Raw genomic sequence first — 7,606 nt, forward strand, 5'->3', positions numbered from 1 at the left:
CCAAAGAGTAATTTAATAAAAGAGAGCACATGATAACACAACATTGATAAATAAAATTGATAGAAGTTACCAATATGAAGTGTCCAGGACATTTGTATTATCCACATCATAGTGCTCTATATTTCGTATTGGCTATCCGTTCTTAAGTTCACACAGATGAAAACTTAACACATTATTCACCTAATAAGCAGCAGTAATTGTTGGCCCTAGCTCAAAGAGATAATAAAAATAATCTAAGCTGACCAAAATGTAACTTATGGCTAATACATGTTTATGAATCTGTTTGGTGAATTTATTTGGAGGGTAAAAATCTCTTGATTGTCGCTTGCTCAAAAAATGTACAGATGATAAGTTCTATTCGTTTCAAACAGTTTGATCTGTATCAAAAATCATTTCTAAGGCTTGATATAAATTCAATATAGTATTTATGTCCTTCAAATGTCCACTACATTGTCTTACTCTAGAAACTGAGCTAATATTTGACAAATTTTGACGTGTGGAAATAAATTGCAACAACAAACAAAATATGAAGAAACATATATTTTATTGATAAATATTGCGGGTACAAATCTGTTTATTCCCTTGATTCTTCTCTCTTAGATTTTATCCGTAATTCAAGGGCCGTTAGTAGCGTATTTCTCGAATGTAGGATGACCTCCTTGATGTATTTGATCTCCAAGAAAGTGGGGCAAAATTTCGGTATTTGAATTTGAAAGACAATATTTGGTATCTTGATCTCTTTGTGAATATCCATGAGTTTATGGGATATTCGAGATGCCTTTCTTAGGGATATGTGTCCCTTTCTATAGGCATGAGCTAGGGTTTAGGACAGAGTAGCCTCCAAGAAACCCTAACAAATATTGGGCTTAACTTGTAGAGTCCTACAAAATTTCGATGTCAACAAATGTCCCCTACTTCAAGGCTTGTCGGAGTGTAGACTTGCCGAAACTCAAAGACGAGTCTTGAAGTACCCATAAAAGTGGATTTCCATCTTTACGGTTTTGTGACTCCATATTTTGTTGATCTGATTTGTGATGAAGAGATGAAGGGCAGATATGGTCCCACTGGGCGTGCAAAAAATTTGTTCGCGATGAATTTTGCTAGCAGAAAATAAATAACTGCGATCATAAAACAAATATAAGAAAAAATCATTTTATTGATTAGTTTGAGTACAACTTTGGATGTATCCCTTGATTCTAATGTCCGTGTTGCTCACCTTGATTCGAGGGCCGATGTAGCATCTTTCTTGAATGAAGGATGGACTTGTGTTAAATCTTAGAAGAACTTTGAGCAGCACTTTGGATTGTTCTCGAGGAAAGTCATCTCTTGAACTCTCCTTCTTGTTGAAGACCTTTGGAGAAGACTAATGTAGATATCGTTGCTCTCCTTTGCCTCCCGTTAAGATGTTGTGCAACTTTCAATATGTCAAGATGCTATATCACTTTCTAAGGTGTCCTCAAAAGGGGATATGTGACCCCTTTATATAAGTGTGAGATAGGGCTTGGGGGGTATTTTGGTCTCCAATAAAATTCTAGCGGACCTTGGGCTAGAAAGGCGTGGGTTGGACTCGTCTTGTATAGGTCCAACTTAATGGATTAACCCAGATGTAATTTAGATTTCATTCAAATCATGTAATTTTGCCTTAAATAATTAATCCGACTTTATTAACCAAAATCTTACTCGGTCAACATGTCAATAACTTAGAATTTAATCCAAATTTTGTATGGATTAATTCAATTAGAATTTTGATGTCTACATATGCCCCCTACTTCAAGACTTGTCGAGGTGTAGGCTTGCCGAAATTGTAGACTAGACTTGAAATACCCGTGAAGACCATTTTTTTTTTGTCTTCGTACAAACTTCCTTGATACTTGTTTTTGGTGACTTTTCTTGAGATGTGGCTCAAAAGTTAATGTTACTTGAATTTGAACAACCAAAATGAGACAACTCTCTTCCATCAATTTTGGGGAAAAATTTATTGCCTCAGTTTTTTTGGTCAATATTCAAATACCAAAGTTGTATTATAACTCCATATGGTAAAGAGATCCTTTCACATATTTTTTCATGTAGAGCCATAATCATTCTATTGCAAACTTGGTAAGGAACTAATTTAATGCACATGAATTGAAGAAAATATTGCTCTTCCTTTCACTCTTTTTGAGTAATCTGATTTCATTTCATTTCCTTGTTGAACACCAATCAAGTATCTATTTTTTCCTTTTGTTTTCTTGAAGACATTAATCAAGCCAAGCCAAATTTGGAGAAAATAAATTCTCTGCAAACTTAATCTTGGTAAGCCTTCACTCAACCAACTAAGAAATTCTATTTAAGAAGATGCTTTGCCTTGAGAATTCTCACATCTGCTTAAAGTTATTGATATCCCATCCGATGAAACCTTCTATTACTCCTTCAACAAATCATTTTTTTAAGAGCTTGTATTGAACTTTGGAGAAGATATGCACTCGTGGCCCATGATCTCACAGCTTCGCACGATCTCACGGAAAACTCCATATTTTGATATTGGAGTGTCCAAATGACGAGCGGCTTGATTATGTAGAAAGAATATATCCAAGGCTACAACATATCCAAAAATCAAAACACAAATCCATCTGGATTGACGAAAATTAATTTTTAAAGTTGAGCTCCATATCTGCAATTTCTTCTGACAGTTTCATGCAGTCTGACCAAAATGAATGTATATAGGTGTAGGTGCGTCCAAATGACATGAGGATTGATTATAAATATTATACACTAATAGGAATAAAACATATCCGAAAATCACAATCGAACTCTTTCTGGATTGACGGGAATTGATTTTTGAATTTGGTCTCTAGATCTGGCAGTTCTTTAGACAGTTTCATGTAGTCTTACCAAAACATCCATATATTGGTGTAGGAGCAAAAGAATGATGAGAGGATTAATTCTTGAGGATGATACACTCGTTGTACTGTGACATATCCAAAAATCAACACTGAAATCCTTCTGGATTGACAGGAATAATTTTTTGAAAATGGTCTCCAGATCTGGCGGTTCTTCTCTCAGCACTGTGCAGTCTCATGGAAAACTCCATAGTTTGAGATTGGAGTGTCCAAATGATGAGAGGCTTGATTATGTAGAAATAAGACGTCGATGGCTACGACATATACAAAAATAAAGATGAAACTCCTTCTGAATAGATTGGAATAAATTTTTAAAGTTGGTGACACAATCTGGCACTTCTACTTCGAACAACATTCATGGACGCTATTTTTTCTTTTTTTTTTCTTTCTTCTTTGTAGGTTTGCACGAGGGTGTAAATGATCTCGATATTAGACCAAGAAGATGCACGTGATGTCACCACCCTCTCTTGAAGCCTTAAATAGAGCAACGGTCTTCAAAGTTCATCTATTGTTGATTGGCGCGGAACTACTTGGAGTGTTCATCCGTCCGATTTTGATGAAACTTATTGCATCCCTCTATCCAGCACAACTGAGAAACTTCTTCCTTTGTGGGTCTTCTACTTTGGCAAAGAACCACTTGGTGTTTCATCCTTCCTTGCGGCCCTGCAACTTTGGCAAGACATTACTTGGCGTCTTTGTTATCACGTATTTGAACGGGCTTCATTCCTCTTGGGAACAAGACTTGGTGCGTCCACCTGTTACACCCTGTACTTTTATATGTAAGTTTCACCGTGAGTTAGTTGACGAAGACTTAAAAGGCAAGGTTGTCGTCAATGTCATAAAGAATTATACATGCTCATTCTTCATATATGAGAGCTTGCTGTCATGTTTAGTAAGTATCGGGAAGGTTGAATGTCAAGCAAATCGAAGAAATTAAGTTTGTTGAAACTTTGGGAAAAATTTGGCAGAATTCCGGGCAGAAATTTTGGGTCAATTGGTGAGGGCCAAATCTCCTAGAATATGAGCAGTTACGGAACCCATAACCTATGCATGCATAAGTTCAGCGAGTCTACTTTCCAACGCAACTAACAGATCTGAATTTTGCATATCGACGGTGAGAGTTATGGACCGTCGAAGTGTCGACGACCCACCAAATTTCAGGCGCCGTAGCTGATCTATATAAGCACCTATTTCGTGATTTTTTTCATTCCAACCCACACCAACAGACCCTAAACACTCTCTAATATTTATCAATACTCTCCAAACCTTTCTTTACCATCCAAGTAAGATCCGAGCCCCGAAAACCTGAGCTAGTGAAAGGGAAGTTGTTCCTAGGGTTTCTATTTGAAGTTGTTGAGCTTAGGAGTTGGATTTGGAGTTTGGTTCTTGGAATTCCAGCCCCTTTAAGGTATGTATACTATTCTTGTCTTTTCTATTAAGTTGATTATTAAAAGTTTTAGTGATTTAAAGTAAAGGAAATATAGTTATGGAAACGGTGAGTTATTTGAATCAAACTAAGATTTGGGGCTGTTTTGGGAGATGTTTTAGCATGGATTTGATTATGTTGTGATATGAAAGTATTAACATAAGTTGTTTGTGAAGGAATTCCTTAGTTTAAAAGTAAAAAAAAACATGATATGAAAGACCTAAACTAGCTTGATGATGTGATTGCCTTGAAGGCTGTTTCGATTGGAATTTTGGAGAGATTTCTACTTGTTTATGTTGTTGTATATTGTTACTGTTGTTGTTGATGATGTTTTGGGTGTTGTGCACCGTCTGGGAGTTGGATAGGAGTAAGAATTATAGGGAAAGTGCTGCCCGAATTTCGTTAAGTTTCATACGTACTTGGAATGGGTAGTAGGGGACGTATATGGCCTAATTGTAGTTCGTGTTATCTTGGTTGTAGTGTTACAAGCTCGGAAGTACGCATCGGACATTAGGTAGACTCCAAGGTATGTAAGGCTAGTCCCTTCATTTCTAAGGCATGATTCCTATGATATTATTTTCCTTATTTTGCATGACTTTCTTGCATTCCGGAAAATATGAGTCAATGTTATATAGAGCCTTTTATGAGATAAAAACAATAAGAGATATGTTATGAATACGATAAAGGTAATGATGAACCTAAGTCTAGAGATTCTAAAGCCTATGATACGATATTCTCACGATGTTCATGCTATGAATACAATATGACATTTTACGAAGCTAATGATCCTTGTACGAATCCTTGATGTTATTCATTGTTGCTAAACCCACCTTATAATGTTAGTTCTTTCAAGGTGAGGTATGATGATTACGATTACTCCATAATGGAATCGGGGGTTCTCGACCTTACGTCACTCCGATATGGTTATAGATTATCTTTGAATTCTAATGCATGCTTTATGATAGGTTTATGATAAGTATGTGATGATGACGATTCCACCGTGCCTAGATGGGCCGGACATGTCACCGCGAAGGCGGGCTGCATACGATTCCACCGTGCCTAGATGGCCGGACATGTCACCGCTAATGCGGGCTGCTTATGATTACACCGTGCCTAGATGGCCGGACATGTCACGGCTATGCAGGTTGCTTATGAATACACCGCGCCTAGATGGCCGGACATGTCACCGCTAATGCGGGCTGCTTATGATTACACCGTGGCTAGAGGGCCGAACATGACACCACTAGTGGGCGACGTCAGATGATTATCGTCCCGGACGCTGAATGCCCAGACGCGGGATTATATGATATATGAATCGGGTTGTACATACTACAACACTATTAGTTATATATTTTCTTTTATAGAGTGCATACATATCATATACAACATAGGTAACTTCAGTCATATAGATGCATTCAGACAGTCAGTTTGTTATGAGTTTCAGATTCCTTTCATGATTCTTATTTATATATGTTACTCTTATGTCTTGCATACTCAGTACATTATCCGTACTGACTCCTCTATTGTTCGGGGGGCTGCGTCCATGCCCGCAGGTACCGATAGACAGAGAGACGATCCAGCTCAGTAGGACTTGCCCTCAGTTGTAGTTGGTGCGCTCCACTTGATCCGGAGCTGCGTTCCATTTTGGTATGCTATTTTGAGATGTATATACATGTATATGGGTATGGCGGGGCCCTGTCCCGTCCTTTCTACAGCTTTCTGTTCCATTAGAGGTCTGTAGACAGTGGTATGTAGTTGGTACATGATGTAGCCTTGTCGGCTCTCATTCTTTTGTGTATAGTATCTATATAGCAGCCTAGTCGGCTTGCACTGTTATTTCGGTATTTTGTATATATATACAGTTGGATATGAATCAGATTTGGGCCACCCTATTGTTATGTGATAGTTAAGCAGGTATATGGGTGTCTGGTCATTAGAGGTCGGGCACTCGTCATGACTCATCGGCTTGGGTCGTGACACCACCTTTCCTGAGGCATCGAAGAGATCACTTAGCGTATCCACCTTCCTTGCGACGTTGATGGAGGAGACTACAGTAGCCTTTCAACCTTGGTGAGGAAGATTTTATCTAGATGGTGCATCTCATCCATGCGACTTAGAAAGAGAAGTGGATATCATTTTGAGGAAGACGTACAAAGAGCATTTCATCCTTTTAAAGACTTGATAGAGGAATTTGTAAAGCGATTCATCCTTCAAGATTTGATTGAGAAGTGTATGTCACAATGTTCGCCATCCCACACAAAAGCATTATGGCATCTTCGTGGTGGATTTTTTTTTCTGTTTTGCAGGTTTGTGAAGGATCACAAATGGTCTCGATATAAGACCAAGAAAACGTCCACATGATCGGTGAAGAAACTTGGTGTGACCATCCTTCGAGCATTTTTGCAGAAATAACGTGGAGACTCGAATTTTCTTGCGATGTTTGTAGGACAATTACATGGTGCCCCTAATCCTTGCAGCTTAGTGAGATTGACACGTGGAGTAGTCTTTTCCAACCTTGGCAAGAAAGTTGATGATGCATCTCCCTCTTCAGCCTGGTGAGAGAGACTTGAAGTATCTCATTTTTTTCATCTATGATGACCAAGTACATGAATTAAGTAGATATGCCCCCAGACAGAGTGAATAAACTCATTGATGCACAAAGATCCATCTACAATGAAGAAGTTGATGTAAGCATATCATTATGGAAAATCACTCCATCCTCCAAAGTTGTAGAAGCTTATCTTTAGATTCTCTTAAGTGTGTGAAAAACACCAATGGAAACTTCGTGAATGAAACTTTTCTTTGGCTCTGCGTTGAAAGGATGAGTTTTTTTTTTTTTTACTAATGTAATTGTGCTTAGAAGTAAATTCTAAATTTCCTACGTACCTCGGTGAAGAGGATCAAGTCATTATGTAGTTCAGAAAATAAGTTTTTTTTTGTATGCAGTTTATACTCATGCATCATGAAGTGTTGAAACGTGCAGTTTACGCTCGTATGAAAAGGTGCGTTGCAACTGGCAGTTCAGGCTAGTGCGTTGAGGAGCATTGTGATGTGCAGTTTAAGCTCGTGCATCGAGGAGCATTGGAACTTGCAGTTTAGTCTCTTGCGTTGAGGAGCATTGTGATGTCCAGTTTAAGCTCGTGCATCTTCGGAGCATCTTCGGAAAGAACTCCAATAGTGTAACTGGATTTCGCAGCCTTTGTGATGAAACATTCTTACACCAACTCTTGATGTTGGACTTGGTGCTTCTCAATGTTTGCAGATGAATTGTGCTTGCTTTTGCTTTGAGAATTTGATGCTT

Source organism: Lycium barbarum, chromosome 5 (assembly GCF_019175385.1).
Source record: "Lycium barbarum isolate Lr01 chromosome 5, ASM1917538v2, whole genome shotgun sequence".
In the NCBI taxonomy this organism is placed as follows: Eukaryota; Viridiplantae; Streptophyta; class Magnoliopsida; order Solanales; family Solanaceae; genus Lycium; species Lycium barbarum.